Raw genomic sequence first — 21,233 nt, forward strand, 5'->3', positions numbered from 1 at the left:
CACGCAGCAGTGGAAGCTATTGGCTCCTGCTGCTGTCAATCACAACCAGTGAGCCAATGAGGAGAGAGCAGAGGAGCGGGGCCATGCTGTGCTCTGTGTGTGAATGGACAGTTTCTATTCACAGGAGCATAGCCCTGGAGCAAGCCTGGAGCCAGGACCGCCCGCAGGGGACCCAAAAAGAAGAGGATCTGGGCTGCTCTGTGCAAATCCATTGCACAGAGCAGGTAAGTATAACGTGTTTGTTATTTATTTTTTATTTTTTATTATCTGAACCTTTAAAATCACTTTAACCCTGTCCACCCTACAGAAGCATAATACAGCAGTAATAAAGGTGGAAATTCCACAGCAGTTAACAGCTACAGTCCAGGTTACTATAAGTTTAATGTTTGCAGTTGTTCGTTATAACTGAGACTGAGGTCCGCCAGCCCCCTTATTAGCTTTTTTCTCTGTACTCTCTTCTGTTCAATGACATCCTTCCTGAGGATTGAGGACCAGAACTAGTTGGCATACTCAAACTGGATGGCATAACCCTCCTGTTGCCTGCTCCACTGAATGTCAATGTGATGATGAGCAATTACAGACTGAATACTCTTTGGAAACCAATAACAAGAGTGTCAATCTCCTTTGTCCCCAGCTACGCTCAGTGGTTCCTCCCACCAACCCCTACATGACTCTTGTTGGGTCTTGTGGGGCCACAGGAGATTGACACTTTCAAGACCATTTCTGAAGAGACTTTAGCAGGGCTGTGGAGTCGGTAGATAAATGTTCCGACTCCGACTCCGACTCCTCAGTTTTATGTACTTCCGACTCCGACTCCGACTCCCCGACTCCGACTCCTCTGTATTAATATGCGAATGTATTTTAAAAGAAAAGAAACGCAACCTACCACAGGACTACTGGCTGGGAAGCCAACAGTCTACTGTATTGCACAGTTTAAGCAAAAGACAAACACAATGAAAACAATCAAGTGGCTGGATAGTAGCAGCAGGCATAAACATCAGGAACAGGATCTTTACCAGTTCAAAAATACAAACCACATTATTTGGTTGTTTTAGAACAAAAACAAAGCTTATCTATAATGAACCAAAAACAAAATCTGTAAAACCTAGAAATGGTTTATATTAATCTTGAAATGTAGTTATAGGCTTAGCAAATGTAAATCAATCCAATGTAGAGTTCTAAGGAAGAGAATTGCCTCTGCCAGATCCTCTTTCATAGAGGCTCTTAAGTCAGACTTTATTATTTTTAGGGCTGAAAATAATCTTTCGACACTGACTTGTGTGGGTGGCATTGCAGTAACTATTCTGGCCACATCACTAACGATCTTGTTATGACCCTGAAAATGATAAGACTCTACTTAATGTTTAGACCGCAGGTGTAGAGGCTTATCAGAAATCAACCACCAGTTCACTCTCACTGAACAATAAGAGTTTGGGGTATTATCATCATATCCTCTAATGAAGGTAACACATAAAAGTAGTAGCTTAATTCCTCTTAAGCTTAATTGATAGACACAATCCAGATACTATAAGCGTAAATCTAATTTAGGTATTTGCATCAAATAAAGGTAGTAGAAATTACTGGTATTGTAGTATCTCACCACACACATATGAATAGTATGAAGTACTCTGCTGTATCTGGTGCTAGTATATAGTAATAAGTATAGAGTCTAGGATATAGTTCAGGCATATACTAGCAATCACTATTAGCAACAAGCTGGTATTACATATACTTGCGGTTTAGGAGGTGGTCTGTACCAGGAAAGTCCGCACAGGTGTTGATGGTACCTTATACAGCAGTAATGTGGTTTAGATATACTTGCAGTTTAGGAGGTGGTCTGTACCAGGAAAGTCCGCACAGGTGGTGGTGGTATCTAGCCTGTAGTGAGCAATGGTGGTGAATCTCCAGCAGAAGGTAGTGATGTCTTGGGTCTCTGAACAGGTGCGCTGTGAAGAGAGGTGCTACAGGGACTCTGTAGCTCGTTCTGGGTTCCCAGGTGGCGGCAGGGTCCAACAGGAATATCCGAACACCCTGCCGCCATTCCCGGGAGTTTAAATAGCCCGGGCAGTGGCTGAGCTGAGCGCCGCACGTTGGAACGCACTTCCGCGTTCCAACGTGGAGCGCAGACGTCCGCGCACCGGAAGTGACGCGGACGTGTATCTGAATGGAGCGCAACTGTCATAAGTGACAAGTCTGCGCTCCATGTGGAAGGAGTAACGCTGACGGCGTTACATACCCCCCTCCTCAAGGGGGCACCTCCGGAGCGCCCAGTGAGACATGGTTTATCAGGATATTTATGATGAAACTGCTTAATGAGCCGAGGAGCATGAATATTTGAAGAACATTCCCAGGAATCATCTGTGGGAGAATAGCCTTTCCAACGAATCAAATATTGAATAGAGGATCCTCTTTTCCTAGAATCAAGAATCTTCTCTACCTGATATTCAGTTTCACCAAAAACTTGAATTGGAGGAGGAGGTTGTGGATCTCTATTTGGAAAGGGGTTAGATTTATAAGGCTTGATTAGTGAAACATGGAAAGATGGATGAATCTTCCAATCTGGAGGTAGAAGTAATCTAACAGCATTTTTATTTATTACATGAGAAATTGGGAAAGGTCCTGTATATTGACGACCAAGTTTCTTTGAAGGAATATTAAGTCGCAAATTCCGAGTGGATAACCATACCAAATCTCCAATCTTGTATGGAGGTGATATTGTTCTATGAGAGTCGTAATATTTCTTTTGTCTAATTTGAGCAGTCTTTAGATTAGAACGAAGAGTGTTTAGAGTGTTTTTTATGGTTGATAAGAAATTCTCAACAGCCGGAACATTACTTGGAGAAAAAGTAGAAGGTAAACTATTAGGATGAAACCCATAATTTGCGTAAAAGGGTGAAAACTGAGAAGATGAATTGGAAGCATTGTTATATGCAAACTCTGCATGTGGAAGTAAGTCAACCCAGTCATCTTGAAGATGGGTGCAATAACAGCGCAAATATTGCTCAAGAGTTTGATTAACACGTTCCGTTTGCCCATTTGTTTGGGGATGATAAGCAGTAGATCTACGATGATCTATTTGTAAGGTTTGGCAAAGGGCTCTCCAAAACTTGGAAATAAACTGTGACCCACGATCCGAAATGATTTGGGATGGAAGGCCATGCAATTTAAAGCGGGGGTTCACCCTTAGAGGGCACTTTTCCCCCTTCGCTTCCTGCTCGTTATTACTAGGGGAATCGGCAATTTATTTTAAAATAGGTGCAGTACTTACCCGTTTACGAGACGCATCCTCTCCGTCGCTTCCGGGTATGGGCTTCGGGAATGGGCGGTCCTTCTTGATTGACAGGTTTCCGAGAGGCTTCCGACGGTCGCATCCATCGCGTCACGATTTTCCGAAAGAAGCCGAACGTCGGTGCGCAGGCGCAGTATAGAGCCGCACCGACGTTCGGCTTCTTTCGGCTACGGGTGACGCGATGGATGCGACCGTCGGAAGCCTCTCGGAAGAATGTCAATCAAGAAGGAACGCCCGCTCCCGAAGACCCATACCCGGAAGCGACGGAAGAAGATACAGCTCGAAAACGGGTAAGTACTGCACCTATTTTAATATAAATAGCCGATTCCCCTAGACCGAACGAGCAGGAAGCTAAGGGGAGATTTTTTTTTTTTTTTTAAATGGGTGAACTCCCGCTTTAAGAATATTAGATACAAAAGCCCTTGCTGTTTCTTGAGAAGTAGGTAACTTTTTCAAAGGTACAAAATGGGCCATCTTGGTTAATATGTCAACAGTGACCATGATGGTGTTAAATCCATTTGATCTAGGAAGGTCTACTATGAAATCCATGGATATAACATCCCAAGGTCTGTCAGGTATTGGGATGGAGGTTAATAACCCATAGGGTGGTTTTCTCGAATGTTTGTTGATTGCACAAGTGTGGCAAGAACTCACATAGTCATGAACAGTCTTTGTCATATGGGGCCACCAATAGTTTCTCTTCAGTAAAAGAATGGTTTTACTAATACCAGGATGACCTGCAAGTGGGGCATCGTGGAGTTGTTTTAATAGTGTGAGTTGTAAACTTGGTGGAACGTAGATCTTGTCGTTGAAAGTAAATAGTCCATTAGACTGCTGTTGTAGACCTTTAGGGAGTTGAGATTTATCTTTAGAAAGAGTTTGAATGAGCAATTTATCGAATGTCAAAGTTGTTCCAATAATTCGGTTGGAAGGAATAATGGAAAGTGGTGGAATGTCCATGGATTGATCTTCATTCATACGAGATAAAGAATCTGCTTTGATATTTTGAGTACCAGGGAGGTATGAGATGACAAAATCAAAACGATCAAAAAATAAACTCCATCTGACTTGACGGGCAGAAAGAGTTTTACAAGTTTTGAGATGCTGTAAATTACGATGGTCAGTGAGGATAGTGATAGGGTGTGTAGAACCCTCCAGAAGGTGTCTCCAGTTTGCGAGAGCGTCCTTTATTGCTAACAGTTCCTTTTCTCCAATCGGATAGTTCTTTTCAGCTGGTGATAAAGTTCTGGAATAAAAGGCAACAGGATGTAGTGGGTGTGATAATGTGGGTCGTTGGGAAAGTACAGCACCCAAGGCAAAATGTGAAGCATCAACTTCCAACGTAAAATGAAACATTGGATTGGGAAGTTGGAGAATGGGAGCTGAAGAGTAACTAAGCTTAAGTGTTTCAAAGGATTTCTGTGCTTCCTTGGACCAAATGAAAGGTATCTTAGAACTGGTTAGACTAGTAAGTGGTCTCACAATTGATGAGAAATTTTTAATGAATTTTCTATAATAATTAGAAAATCCAAGGAATCTCTGAAGGGCCTTTCTGGACTGGGGAGAAGGCCAAGACAAAATGCAATCCACTTTAGTATGGTCCATCTGAACTCCATCTGGAGTGATTTGATAACCAAGAAAGGAGATAGTAGTCTGACTGAAGACGCACTTCTCAAGTTTTGCATATAGAGAGTGAATTCTGAGTCTCTCCAGAATCCAACGCACATGTTTGTGATGTTCCTCGAGAGTATCAGAATAAATTAATATGTCATCTAAGTAGATAACAACACAAATGTCAAGCAGATCATGAAAAATATCGTTAATAAACCACTGAAAAGTTGCTGGGGCATTACATAAGCCGAAAGGCATTACACAGTACTCGAAAAGCCCGTATCGAGTTTTAAAAGCAGTTTTCCACTCATCTCCAGAGCGGATCCTTATGAGATTATAAGCACCTCTGAGGTCTAGCTTTGTGTAGATCTTAGCTGTTTGTAACCTTTCAATAAGTTCTGGAATGAGTGGTAATGGATATCTATTCTTTATTGTGATGTTATTGAGGGATCGATAATCTATTATCGGTCGAAGTGATCCATCCTTATTTTTTACAAAAAATAGAGCTGCACTGGCAGAAGAAGTGGAGGGCCTTATAAATCCTTTTTTAAGGTTCTCATCCAAGTAAACTTTTAGGTGTATAAGCTCTGGTTGTGAAAGGGGGTAGATCCGAGCGGTAGGGATAGGACTGTTAGGAATTAAGTCAATAGGACAATCGTAAATCCTATGTGGAGGGAGTTTCTCCGCGTTAGTCTTACTGAACACATCAGCAAAATCTTGTAAGTAATCTGGTAAATTAGTAGGATGAATCTCTGAGAAGGAGATGATACATGGAGGATGACAAAATTCTGTACAGTAAGTAGACTGTAAAGAAAGAGATCTTGTGGGCCAAAGAATAGTAGGCTGATGAAGATGCAACCATGGTAGACCTAAAACTATAGGGAAAACTGGAGATGAAATAATATCAAAATTGAGAGTCTCTGTGTGGCCATTGGCACAAGAAACTATTAAAGGAACTGTCTGAGATGTAACTGGACCGAAAGAAGAGTTAGAACCATCAATAAATGTGAGTGACACTGGAATCTGCTTTAACACACTGGGAATTTTATTTGCTTTTACAACATTTGAGTCAATGAAGTTGCCACATGCCCCGCTGTCGACCATTGCTTCAATGGAAATCTTTCCTTGATCCCACTGTAGGGTGAGAGGAACAAAAATATAATGATTAGATATGGTTCCGGGTGAATTTAATTTATTAATGTGGGAGAAATTACCTTCTGAATTCTTCTTGAGAAGAGGGCAGGTGGAAACGATGTGGTCAGGAGCAGAACAATATAGGCAAAGATTGTTAGCTCTGCGACGCTGTTTCTCTGCAGAGGTTAAAGGTCCTTTAATAACACTAAGATCCATTGGAGAATCTTTGGGAGGTGATCTAGATCTCCTGAAGGGAGTGACAGAATAGGTAGTGGCACGTTCGGTCTTTCTTTCGCGAAGGCGACGATCAATAGTGACTGAGAGGTGCATAAGATCTTCCAAAGTAGTGGGTAGGTCAACACGAGCTAGCTCATCCTTCATAGCTTCAGATAAACCCAAATGGAACTGGTTTCTGAGAGAAATATCAGACCATTGAGTTTCTCTGCACCAACATTTGAATTCTGAAATAAAATCTTCAACAGGGCGTTTTCCCTGTCTAAGACTCCTGATTGAATTCTCAGCTGTTAACTGTTTGTTGGGATCTTCGTATAACAAAGACATTTCATCAAGAAATGTGTCAAAATCTCCTAGGAGATCTCCGTGTTCTTCTACATAGGTGTCAGCCCATACCCTGGGCTCACCTCTAAGAAAAGAAATTAATGTAAGGATCTTTATCCTATCAGAATGATAAGTACGTGGCTGTAGTTCAAACATCAGTCGACATGAACTAATAAATTGTCTGTAATTTTTTCTATCTCCAAAAAATGGTTCCGGTGAACAGGCCTTTGGTTCAGGTCTTTGCCTGGCTTGTGCCAAATTTTGATCTCTTAAAGCATCATTCTGCATACGTAACTCATTCATGTTGTTAGTAAGATTATCAACTCTTTGAGAGAGTGCAACTAAATGATTTGCAAGGTCAGCTGGATCCATTTAAAAGATATATGTAAATATATCCTTTATCTTTTTGGGTTCGGATATTATGTTATGACCCTGAAAATGATAAGACTCTACTTAATGTTTAGACCGCAGGTGTAGAGGCTTATCAGAAATCAACCACCAGTTCACTCTCACTGAACAATAAGAGTTTGGGGTATTATCATCATATCCTCTAATGAAGGTAACACATAAAAGTAGTAGCTTAATTCCTCTTAAGCTTAATTGATAGACACAATCCAGATACTATAAGCGTAAATCTAATTTAGGTATTTGCATCAAATAAAGGTAGTAGAAATTACTGGTATTGTAGTATCTCACCACACACATATGAATAGTATGAAGTACTCTGCTGTATCTGGTGCTAGTATATAGTAATAAGTATAGAGTCTAGGATATAGTTCAGGCATATACTAGCAATCACTATTAGCAACAAGCTGGTATTACATATACTTGCGGTTTAGGAGGTGGTCTGTACCAGGAAAGTCCGCACAGGTGTTGATGGTACCTTATACAGCAGTAATGTGGTTTAGATATACTTGCGGTTTAGGAGGTGGTCTGTACCAGGAAAGTCCGCACAGGTGGTGGTGGTATCTAGCCTGTAGTGAGCAATGGTGGTGAATCTCCAGCAGAAGGTAGTGATGTCTTGGGTCTCTGAACAGGTGCGCTGTGAAGAGAGGTGCTACAGGGACTCTGTAGCTCGTTCTGGGTTCCCAGGTGGCGGCAGGGTCCAACAGGAATATCCAAATGTTACCGGTCCCAAAATATAGATTAAGGGAACCGATGATTGTAGACGTACTGATGTGATGTGATCATCTCGGCGGGTACTACAAAAATACACGAACAGGAGAATATATGACCATGCTTCTTTATGATGTGAAATGAGTTTCACTTTTACATAACAATACATACAGTTTTTTTATAGTTACATGTTTATAATCGCTAACATAACAACAGTACAGATTGGACTGAAATACCTTTAAAACATAGCTGCAACAATGAATACCATTATATTTTAATAAACATACATTTTCCTTTTATTTCGTGTTATAGACACTTATCTTTATCTCTATAGCACACTTTAGCTGTGTCATAATGAGAGTTACACTGCATTGCTTATAAATATATACATTCTGAAGCAATTCTCTCTTTTGACCACTAGATGGCGCATCTTGCATAAATGTACAAGCAGTGTATAACCTGTCCATGTGGCTAATAATATAATTTTAACATGTGCTTCTAATATATGTAACTTTGCATAAATCAGGTTGAAATATACCCATATATAACAGTCTAGTGCTTGTAATAAACAGTTACTCCGAACAGTACAATAGACCTAGGGTTTTTCGCTATTTTCACTGCTCTCAACACATGCTGCTTTGAAAGTCTAATTACAGCCAAACTATTGCACAAAATCTACTTAAACTTTCTCCTGCATCTGCTCTAGATGTTTAGGAATCGTTCTAGTACAGTTTAGTAAGAATGAGAAAGGTTTAAAGTACATACCTACAAAAATACACGAACAGGAGAATATATGACCATGCTTCTTTATGATGTGAAATGAGTTTCACTAAGTCACATGGTGCATGTGGCCTTATATAGACTCTGTTCGGGTACCCCCTCTGCCATCTACTGGTTGTTTTATAGAATAGCAGGATATCAAAAAATAACAATAAAAATAAATGAATGTAGGCTATGGGGTGCCTGTTTTGTCTTTCATGTGATACCCCAGCCCGTCACACTCTCCCCTCCTTTAGTTAATGGCTCCTGACATTACACTGAATTGTACTCTGAACTCTATTGAGTGATTTAAGAAACCCAAATAGGTACTTGCTGCCACCACGGAGCTATGTTAACTACCTGGTATGTCATGGGAGTAGCTAGCATTGTAGGAGTTTGTACGGTGTGAACCTGACTTGGTCTGTAGGTTGGCTGACCTAGTGTATCATATGTAAAGATCTCTTTAGACTTAGTTTGCCTGGTAGATCTTCTTACAGGAGTTGAGTCTTCTCCATCAACATCATTCTCTATTAGCATATCTTGGCTCACCGGTAAGTCTTGACTTAATGGGTGTAATTCTGCAGTGTCTAGTTCCACCATGTCTGAAGCCCAAACTTGGTCGCCAACTACTGTTCCATCATTTTGTTCTTGTTCAAGATTGGGTGTGGTAGTTGTAGGATAGAACTCTGGAGCAGAAATTCTTAATGGCGGTTTCTGTACGTTCTGAGAGTTTTGTTGAGGCACAACGTGATCATGACTTTCTGTAGTCTCTGGTACATAAGAATAATACCATCCTTCATCATCGGAACCTTCCTTCTCCTGGTTCAGATCCATGCTAGTCTCTTTCCTGTTACTTGATTGTCTTTTGTTCATCGGTACTCTTGGAATGTGTTTTTCAATGGGTAGGTCATTTACTGGTAGTAACAGATTTCTGTGCAGTACTCGAATAGTCTTTTTACCACTTTCAGGCTGAATTTTGTACACAGGCCCATCTTTGATTCTTTCTACTACTTTGTGTACTGATTCTTCCCAGTATGAACGAAGTTTACCAGGACCTCCTCTTTCAGAGAGATTTCGTACTAAGACCCGATCACCCGGTTGGAGAGGTGCTCCTTTTATCTTCTTGTCATAGTACTTCTTCCCTTTGGCAGATGATTTTTGGCTATTCTCGGATGCGATCTTGTAATCTTCTTGCATTCTGGATGCCCATTTCTGAGTAAATGTTGGTTGACTTTCTGATTCCTTTTCCAAATTTAGATTGAACATTAGGTCAATCGGCAAACGAGGAGATCTCCCATACAATAGAAAGAATGGCGAGTATCCAGTGGCTTCATGCCTGGTGCAATTGTATGCATGAACCATGTGTGGAAGATGTTCTTTCCAATCTGACTTTTTCTCTTCCTCTAAGGTACGAAGCATCTGTAACAAAGTACGGTTCAGTCTCTCCACTGGGTTACCCTGTGGATGGTATGGGGTAGTTCTTGAATGAGAAATCCCTGCCAATCGTTGCAATGTCTGAAACAAGTTGTTTTCAAATTCTCTTCCTTGATCATGGTGGAGTTTCTCTGGATATCCAAAACGTGGTATGAAATCTTGAAAGATCTTTTCTGCTGCCGTTTTTCCAGATTTGTTCTTAGTTGGAAACGCTTGTGCAAAGCGTGTGAAATGGTCTACCATTACGAGTATATACTCATATCCTCCTTTGCTTCTCTCCAAGTGGAGGTAATCAATGGATACTAGCTCCAAGGGTGAACTGGTAGTAATCCCACCCATAGGTGCTCTTTCTGGGATATTTGGACGCTTTTGTTTGATGCAGTTACACGTCTTCAGCACATATTCATCAATGTCTCTTTGCATAAATGGCCAGTAAAACCGTTCACGTGCTAGGTGGATTACCTTGTCAATGCCAATGTGACCCATGTCATCGTGAAGGCTTCTTAAGACCAATGGTTTTAGCTTTTCTGGTAGAACTAGCTGTTTTCGGGTTCCAGAGTGTCGATATAGGATTCCTTCCTCCACTATGAGTTTGTTCCATTCGTGTATCAAACGTCTTGTTTTACTGGTCATACTCTCCTTTTCTTTGTGGTTTGGAGTCCAATTGTTCTCTTTAAGCCAGACTACTTCTCTAATGTTGGTATCGTCTTCTTGTAATGCTCTGATATTCTCCTGAGTCATTGGGCAGATTGTCCGTCCTTTCAGCAATTCTTCTGCCACGTCACTTTCTGAGTGAAGAGTCAATGAGGCCACCCATGGTGCCTCTTCTTCGTTGACAGCTTTGCTCCCTTGCCACATAGCTGACACAACCTCGAATGGTACAAGCTCTGTGTACTCACTCAGATTCTCAGTGAGTTCCACCGGAAATCGTGACAGTGTATCCACGTCAGCATTCTGTTTACCTGGCCTGTACTTGATATCGAAGTGGAAATCGGCCAGCTCACCAACCCAGCGATGACCCACAGCATTCAGTTTGGCGGTACTCAAGACATATGTCAATGGGTTGTTGTCTGTATAGACTGTGAATGTTGGAGCGTAATACAGGTAATCTCTGAATTTGTCACAGATTGCCCACTTAAGAGCTAGAAACTCAAGTTTACCAGAGTGGAGATGGTAATTGCGTTCCGCTGGGGTCAATGTTCTGGAGCCAAATCCAATAACACGAAGGTGTTCTCCTTGTCGTTGGTACAGTACAGCACCTAGGCCTTCATTGGAAGCATCAGTGTGTAAGACGAAGGGTAAGTCAAAATCAGGGTATGCTAGTATTGGTGGATTGGTTAGCATGTCCACCAATCTGAATACCACAGCTTGATGTTTGGGTGTCCATAGGATCGGTGTTTTAGATGGCACTTGTGTTTTATTCCCATCTCTCTTTGTAGGTTCCCCGCGCCGGTTTTTGGTGATGGATGTAGCAGATTCTTTCTCAGTGTTCTGCAAAAGTTCGTACAGTGGTTTAGCAAGTCGAGAGAAATCTTGAATGAAGGACCTGTAGTAGCTCAGGAATCCTAACAAAGTTCTGACTCCTCCAACTGTTTTTGGTTCTTTCCTTTTCAACTGCAATACCGCTTCAAGATCATTTGGGTCAATTTTTATGCCTTCTTCTGACACCATTCGTCCAAGGTATCGAATCTGTCGTTTAAAGAGTTCACACTTTTTCGGTCTAAGTTTGATACCATGCTCGCGCATTCGACTAAGCACTTGCCTAAGATCATCGACATGCTCCTGAAAAGTTTTGGAGTAGCAAAGTACGTCATCCAGGTATGGAGAACAACATTTGTCTCTGATGCCCTCTAGTACATTCTCCATGCATCTCTGAAAAGCTGCTGGGGCATTAGTTAATCCGAACGGAATACGATTCCACTCCAGGAGTCCCCAGGGGGTGCTGAAAGCTGTCAGGTGTCTGGAGTCTTCATGCACAAAGCCTTGATGATACGCACTACCCTGGTCCAGGATTGAGAACCATGTAAATCCTCCTAAGCTATCCAACAGATCTTGTATTCTAGGTAGTGGATGTCTATCTGGAATAGTCTTCCGGTTTAACTCCCTAAAGTCCACACATAGTCGTAGGCTTCTGTCCTTCTTCCGAACACAAACAACTGGTGACGAGTATGCGGAAGAAGATTTCGTTACCCAACCTTGGTCAAGAAGGTTTTGGACATATTCTTTCACTTCCTGATATAGGGGTTTCGGTATCGAATTGTAGCGTTTCTGGACAGGAGTTTCATCTTTTAGATTTATCTTCAGTTTCAGGTTTGGAATGCTTCCTATGTCTCCCTCATCTCGAGCAAAGACATCTGATTCGTCATATAACATTTGTCTCGCTATCTCCTGTTCTTCTTCTGAGAGATTATCCAAATTGACAGGTGGGTGCCACTTAACAAATTCGTTAGTGGGTAGCTGATTTTCAGTGTCCACTTGATTCAACTGGTTTACATGAAACATTCTTTTCTTCTGGTCAATTCCCTTTTCATCGTCTTTATTTGGAGAAAACGGTAGAATCTCGGCTGCTGGAGAAATGGTACCCAATACTGTTCTGGGCGGAAGGTAGATATCATGTTCAGCACGGTTTAGTATGGGTATCTTCACTAGTTTAGAGAAACCGTTTGGTACATCTACCACTGAAGGAAATAGTTCAAGTCCTTCTTCAACTGGATATTCTGGAAGTGGTTCAAATGGCATGATTCCTCCTTTCGGCCATGCTCTAATTCTGCATTTGACTTCACCAAGCTCGCCTCCTTTGATCTGGAGTCCTTTCTTCCCCACTTTGACCACACGACTATCGGATATTTCTCCTGGGTCAGTTGCTTGACTGACAGCATTGACAATGTTATTCGCTACACTCTGTCTTACTTTCATGGCTTCACTTAGCAAGATAGTCAGGTTTTGGGTGCTGTTTGATCGGTCACGGTTTTCTCTAATCAATTCTTCGATAACATTAAATCCAAGAAGTGGATTGTCGTTACAGCAGTCGCTCACCAGTATTGGCACATGGATGGCTGAGTTTCCATGTCCACTACTTTCGAATTCCAGGAGGACTTCAATCCATCCAATGAATGGAATGATAGAACCATTTGCAGCTGTAATGGATAAGTTGTCGTCACAAAGTAAATCTTGTATGTGTCTAATAGAGACACCGGGTAGGAACTTTTCTAACCAGGCCTTCCCGACAATGCTGACCTGAGCTCCTGTGTCCATCAACATGTCAACCGGAACACCATTCATCCGACAAGACAATAGGCATTTTCCTCCAATTAATTGTGCTACGCGTTGTTTGGAGCATCCATTCTTTTTTGGGGGTGTTCTAGTTGACTGGTGGGTGAATACCCTATTTATCTTAGCATGGGACAGATTATTTGAGGTGGTCACTGGTTGTCCCTTTCCCAGTGACCGTCTGTCGTTTCCCGACTGCCTTCTTTTCTTCAAGCAATCAACTGCTCTGTGTCCTGTCCAACCACAGTAGAAACAATGGTAGCAGTTCTGACTCTCTCGATTGATGCAATCATCACACCTGGGCTTGCAGTGAGCTGTATCTGGAACTTGAACATTGGTTAGTGGCTTAGTGATTCGGTTTTCAACAACAGGAGTTTGCTTCATCATCTTCTCCAGGTTCTTCGTGAGAGCCGAAACCTGTGTTGTTAGTTCCATTAGTGCAGTGTGATTTGCTCTAGCATCTCCCTCAACTCTCTTTTGCACTATTTCTTTTTCACTATTCCCTGGTGTCTGTGACGAAAGAACAGTAAGATGTTTATGTTTAGGTGCACTGTTTAAGCGTCTCTGCCTTTCTGTTTCTTCATCAACTGATCTGGTGACCTGCTCTATGACAAAGTCATCAGTTACTGTCAAATCAGACACGTAAAAGGCTTGATATCTTGTCTGACATTAGAATTTTTCTCGTTTAGTCCCTGATACAGTGTATGAAGGAATACGCCTTGCACTAGTTTTTTGTCATAGTTAAACTCTAGCCTATCATGTTGTGATGTAGACAGAATTTTTTGTTTTAACCCTGCTAGCCTGTAAACAAATTGTTGTGCTGTCTCTTTTTCTTGCTGTGTAGCATTGCTAAGTTCCTGAAATAACTCAGTACCACTTCGTCCTCTCATATGTGACTTCAAAAACTTTTTCAATTCAACAACAGTAAGATCCTCTTTGTCAGTCAACATATCTTTAAAATGACCAGGTTTGATTATCCTCAACACTGTGCGTATAATTTCAGATTCAGGGAATTTTTCACTTAGACCCTCGTCAATCTGACGGCACACGCTACTGTAACTCATGTCCGAACCATGATCTGAAATTACACCACCATGCATTTTGAATTCCCTACGTGGCAATAAAGCAACGACATCAGTTAATCTCACCACCTCCGATCCCTGTTCAGTCCTTGCAGTCCCACTACTCATTTCTTTAGCAGTGGTTGCAATGTTCACAGTTGGTGTACTTTCCTTATTGAGTTTTAGTTCATCGATCTTGTCTTGGATGATGAGCAGGTAAGACATGCCTTGATCTTCTAACTTCGCCAGCTGATCACTTCTCATGTAGTCTTCAATAAATTCAACGAATTCCATTTCGTTTGCACCAGTCACTGATGGAACGTCCACGTCTCTTTCATCATCCAGCGTAATAGCGAGGCTATACAGCTGTTCTTTACTCAGCAGATGAATTTGTTTCCGGATATCCCACATCAGCGCACGACGAGGGGACGCCATCTCTGTTGCACTCTGACAACTTGCACTCACACGGCAGACGACACTCGCGACTCTCCTTGTAGCTTTGCAGTCGACTCACACTCGTCTCGCGTTTCCCTCTCACTGGTACACAACGAATCCCGGACGAGCCCCCAAAATGTTACCGGTCCCAAAATATAGATTAAGGGAACCGATGATTGTAGACGTACTGATGTGATGTGATCATCTCGGCGGGTACTACAAAAATACACGAACAGGAGAATATATGACCATGCTTCTTTATGATGTGAAATGAGTTTCACTTTTACATAACAATACATACAGTTTTTTTATAGTTACATGTTTATAATCGCTAACATAACAACAGTACAGATTGGACTGAAATACCTTTAAAACATAGCTGCAACAATGAATACCATTATATTTTAATAAACATACATTTTCCTTTTATTTCGTGTTATAGACACTTATCTTTATCTCTATAGCACACTTTAGCTGTGTCATAATGAGAGTTACACTGCATTGCTTATAAATATATACATTCTGAAGCAATTCTCTCTTTTGACCACTAGATGGCGCATCTTGCATAAATGTACAAGCAGTGTATAACCTGTCCATGTGGCTAATAATATAATTTTAACATGTGCTTCTAATATATGTAACTTTGCATAAATCAGGTTGAAATATACCCATATATAACAGTCTAGTGCTTGTAATAAACAGTTACTCCGAACAGTACAATAGACCTAGGGTTTTTCGCTATTTTCACTGCTCTCAACACATGCTGCTTTGAAAGTCTAATTACAGCCAAACTATTGCACAAAATCTACTTAAACTTTCTCCTGCATCTGCTCTAGATGTTTAGGAATCGTTCTAGTACAGTTTAGTAAGAATGAGAAAGGTTTAAAGTACATACCTACAAAAATACACGAACAGGAGAATATATGACCATGCTTCTTTATGATGTGAAATGAGTTTCACTAAGTCACATGGTGCATGTGGCCTTATATAGACTCTGTTCGGGTACCCCCTCTGCCATCTACTGGTTGTTTTATAGAATAGCAGGATATCAAAAAATAACAATAAAAATAAATGAATGTAGGCTATGGGGTGCCTGTTTTGTCTTTCATGTGATACCCCAGCCCGTCACACGAACACCCTGCCGCCATTCCCGGGAGTTTAAATAGCCCGGGCAGTGGCTGAGCTGAGCGCCGCACGTTGGAACGCACTTCCGCGTTCCAACGTGGAGCGCAGACGTCCGCGCACCGGAAGTGACGCGGACGTGTATCTGAATGGAGCGCAACTGTCATAAGTGACAAGTCTGCGCTCCATGTGGAAGGAGTAACGCTGACGGCGTTACAGATCTCTGGATAAACAAGGATGGCTTCTTCAACAGTAAGTTTTGATGAGCGATCATACTTTTCAACTTCTTTTAGTGCTTTATAAAACTCCTGTTGGAATTTTTTTATTTGGACACTTACTGGTTCTCCAACATGCGTTCCCAGTAAAAGCAGAACACAACACTATGGAAAGTATAAATATTGCAGCTCCTAATTGTGCGTTGCGTGCCATATAGTGAAGCACATGAAAAGCATGCTTCTTCACGGTCACTTAACGTGTTCGTTTTGCGGTTACGTGAGGCACTGCATGCATTGGTCTTTATTCTTACAGTAGAGAAGTCATTAATTATAACTTTTTGTGAATTGGGACATTTAAACTTGCTTTTTTTTTTTTTTTTATTCCAATCTAAATTTAGTAGGAGTCGGAGTCGGAGTCGGTGCATTGTTTGCCGACTCCGACTCCGACTCCAGGTACCCAAAATTTCCCCCGACTCCGACTCCTCGACTCCGACTCCTCGACTCCGACTCCGACTCCACAGCCCTGGACTTTAGTATGTTCAGCCATTCTTATTTTTAAGGTTAAATGTACATTGTGAGGTGAATTTTACTGAAGGTTTCTCACAAAAAAAAATAGGAAACAGGTATATGATAACAACTTGTTCTTTGAAGTTTGCCCAGATTCTCTATTATTTGTATCACCAAGTGACATTTTTCCAAATTGGGAAGAGTCAGACTAAAATTATTTTTGTTAGACCTCAACAGTATACCTGTTCTAAGAAGTCCTATAGCTGTTCTGAGAAACAGTAGTGGAAAGAGCTCTGGGGAAGCTCCGGACTCTGAGAAATCCTAAGGAGAAAAGATTTATAGAATCCAGTAGTGTGGAGAAATAGGGTTGAGGCAACTAGGTGGGATACTCCAAAAACAAGAACTATGTACAATCTGAGGACTTCTTTCTGCACAAGCTATATTAAAATCTGTGTTTGTAGCATACAGTAGACTTCAGCTTTAAGGTACTGCTAGTCGTAGTGGTAGTTAACTGTAAATCTATTTTTTAGAGCCACAAAAGCAGTGTCCCTTTAACCACTTGCTTACTGTGCACATATACCCCCTTCCTGCCTAGGCGAAATTTCAGCTTCCGGCACTGAGCCGCTTTAACTGACAATTGCGCGGTCGTGCGCCGTGGCTCCCAAAAAAAATTGGCGTCCTTTCTTTCCCACAAATAGAGCTTTCTTTTGGTGGCATTTGATTGCCTGTGCGGTTTTAATTTTTTGGGCTATAAACAAAAAAAAAGCGTAAATTTTGAAAAAAAACACAATATTTTTTACTTTTTGCTATAATAAATATCCCATTTAAAAAAAAAAAATTCTCAGTTTAGGCCAGTGCTTCTCAATTATTTTCTGTCATGCCCCCCCTAGGAAGAAGAAAACATTTCGCGCGACTGTAAATAGTATCATTTGTCTATAAAATTGTTATAAGTACACCTCTGCATAACACTGTATCCACATATCCCCCCACACAGTATTGCCCTTCTTCACATATCCCCCCACACACAGTATTTCCCTTCTTCACATTTCCCCCCCCACACAGTATTGCCCCATCACATATCCCCCCACACAGTATTGCCCCCTTTACATGACCCCATCATATACCCCCCCCACAAAGTATTGCCCCCTTTACATGACCCCCATCACATATCCTGCACACAGTTTCCCCCATCACATAACCCCCCTTTTCCCCCCACAGCACAGCCCCCACTTCTCGTCCTTAACATTTCCATATATTTTTCCTCCCTTCCTCCCTCTCCACTCCTATCTGTAACTTTTCAGCGCGGAGAGCAGGAGGCGGGACATTCGTCAAGTGAAGCCGCAGCAGCACTGGGCGCGGCGGGGAGACTTTTGGGCGAACTGGTGATTGGCTGCTAGGACCGCCTCCTAGCTGCCAATCACCTGCCGTCCAACATGACAGGCTGCTACCTCTCTGGTCCCGTCCCCCAGTTCAAAAATCTCCCGCCGTCCGCTCCTCTAACTAGCGGAGGAGGCTGGGGACAGAAGCAGATACTAAATGGCGCGATCGCTGCGGTCCGGAACAAGCCCCCCTTTATGGTGCCTCGGGCCCCCCCTGGGGGGCGCGCCCCACTATTTGAGAAGCACTGGTTTAGGCCGATACGTATTCTTCTACATATTTTTGGTAAAAAAATCAATAAAAAAATCTCAATAATCGTATAGTGACTGGTTTGCGCAAAAGTTATAGCGCCTACAAAATAGGGGACATAATTATGATTCTTTTTTTTATTATTTTTTTTTTTACTAGGAATGGCGGCGATCTGCAATTTTTATTGGGACTGCGACATTATAGCGGACACATCGATCACTTTTGACACATTTTTGGGACCATTCACATTTATACAGTGAACAGTGCTATAAACATGCACTGATAACTGTATAAATGTGACTGGCAGGGAAGGGGTTAACCACTAGGGGGCGGGGAAGGGGTTAAATGTGTAGCCTAGTGAGTGTTATAACTGTAGGGGGAGGGGGGTGACTGGGGGAGGTGACCGATCTGTGTCCCTATGTACAAGGGACACAGCATCGGTCTCCTCTCCCTGACAGGACGTGGATCTCTGTGTTTACACACAGAGATCCACGGTCCTGCTCAGTTACTGGGCAATCGCGGGTGCCCGGCGGCCATTGCGGCCGCCAGGCATGCGCATCGTGTTCCCAGTAACGCGCGCGCGCCCCCTAGCGGCTTTAAAAGACGAGGATGTCATATGATGTCCTGTCAGAATAACTTGACGGTGGCTGGTAGTATAGAGGTTAAGTAGAAGATTAGATGGATAAAGCTCGTCAAGACACCAGCCGGTGTTAGAAAAAAAATATCTTGAGCCAAATAATAATAGATAAATATCAGCTGCTCCCCAAATAATCAGAGTGATTATAAACAGTGGTATATGTGGGAGTGGGGGCCCTAGTAGCTAAATATACATGAATAGCTAAATAATATATATACCAAGCTAAGTGCATATATTAAAAAATCACCAGCTCCTGAGCAAAATTAACAGAAATGAAAATGATAATAGGTGAACAAAATGTTTAAATACAAATATCATATGTAAACAGTGTATAATTCACTCACAAACCATGGGTAAGTAACCCACTCAGTGTGGGAAACTAAACAAAGGTTTAGTGTTAAAAAATAAATGAAGTACAGTGATAACATGCATAAATGAATCCATCAGAATAAAAGTCCATAAAATCTCCTGTGCAATCAGAATCGAATGAACAATGTGCCGTTCCACCTTCACCAGCAATTATTGTGAACACCCGAAGTGATCAATAGTTAGATGGCTTCTTACCAGATGGAGTTGACCCTTAATTGGTATAAAAAAAGGAGTCAAATGTGCTTTAACAGGTATGAACCTGTGTGGTTGGATGGATCCTTACACCTTTATCCCTTATTGGCAGATATTTCCCAAACGATATGCAAAAACTAAAATAGTGTAATATTGTTTATTGTAAAAATAGGGGTAACATCAAATAGCCAAGTGGCTGCTTAGTTTTAAAAGTGCCCCAAACCCGGCACTGAGGCTTGCTTGCGTGTCTTATTATGGATCGAGGTCCCGGCTTACTGAAGACGTTGATTACGAAACGTACGTCGAGGCGGTATCTGGTCATGCACGCACCCAACGCAACTTCCTGTCCTGCTGGTCTGAGGCGTCAGCAAGGTGGAACGCACACACGCCATCACAGACAGTAAGCCGGGACTAGACCCAAAGCTGACTCTCTAGCATCAGAGGAATGGCAAAAGCACACAAGTCCCCAAGATCTCTTAGAAGCATCGGTACTTACACAAAGCCCAAGGACAACTGGTTGCCTCCTTCCAACTGACACCTTACTTCGGGGATACCAGACCAGATCTTGAGCGGACAGCCCCCTCAGTCAGCTCTCTTTAGTTCCACAGTTTCAGGTCGCCCACCTGAGGCCTAATGACAACAGACATAACAGCATTGCCTGGGAGTGCCGCGTGCCCTCTAGGCTGGACTAATCGTCTCCAGGAAAAGAATACTTTACAGAATAGTTTACAAAATATATACAGTCTCCCAGCATGTCATCAGAGCCTGCCTCTCTGGGATAAACCAGGGCTGTATCAATATTCATGCTTCCATCTGCATAGCTCCACACCTATCATCCAGCAACTTCTCAAGTTTTCTAGATGCAGAGGGATCTATCAGACCGGCAGCAGCTGAAGACACTGAGCAGACCTGACTAGCAGAATGCAGCTACACTGAGTACAGTGGGCAAACTATGCTTTTACCTAACGAACAATCACAGCCACACTGACTACAGTGTGGCAACTAAATGTACCCATTTAAACACATACTAATTCTATTTATCTAAATCTAGCACCTTTCTAGGAGGGTGGTAAAGTTTTATCATGATTACACCTTTATTTTGGCCCAGGTGAGGAAGGATTAGATCCTTTTCAGCCATTTATTACTGTCTGTTTTTTAGGATAAGAAATAAGGAGAAATCTCTCTAATGTGGACACAGACAACAATCAAAATGTTTAAATTATTGCAGCTTTGTATTCATTAATACATTAAAGAGTTTTTATTATTAATCTGCTAATGCACATGCAGTGTTCTAATGAGGAAAGTTGCAGGGTCTGTATCCCTTTAGGGGAAAAGGGAATAGCCACTCCAGGTGGGAACCCAGATGAATATCCTCCGTTGCAGACAACTCAGGTGCAGGCAATGCACTTAGTCTCTAGTGACTAAGCACTAGTTTCAGTGCGAAACGTGTCAGCAGTCAGGTTTTTTATTTTGCTGTGACTTGTAGTGCTGTCCTTCTTTTAATAAAAGGCTACAATTTGTTCAGAGTGCGGCTGTCCAGGGACAATCTTTGTTCCTGCTCTGCATTCCTTTAGACGTAATTAACCCTTTGGGAGTATTTCAGAAAAAATTAAATTTTTGCTGCAGGGGGTGCCTAATCAGATTTTTATTATGATGCAGACTTCTGGGAAAATCAGCGAGTCAATCACACAAGCAGGAAATTACATTTCTAGGGAAGTTCTGTACACCAACTGTGTACAGAAGGCCTCCAGGTTGCAATATTGCATTGAATTTCACAGACAATTACAATGCTGCAGACTGAAAGGGAAAAGGTATTTATAACCTTAAATTACAATATGGCTTGTGTAGATATTGTATATGCTATGGGCCAGATTCACATAGAATCCGCGCCGGCGTAG

This window comes from Rana temporaria, chromosome 3 (genome assembly GCF_905171775.1).
Source record: "Rana temporaria chromosome 3, aRanTem1.1, whole genome shotgun sequence".
Lineage (NCBI taxonomy): Eukaryota > Metazoa > Chordata > Amphibia > Anura > Ranidae > Rana > Rana temporaria.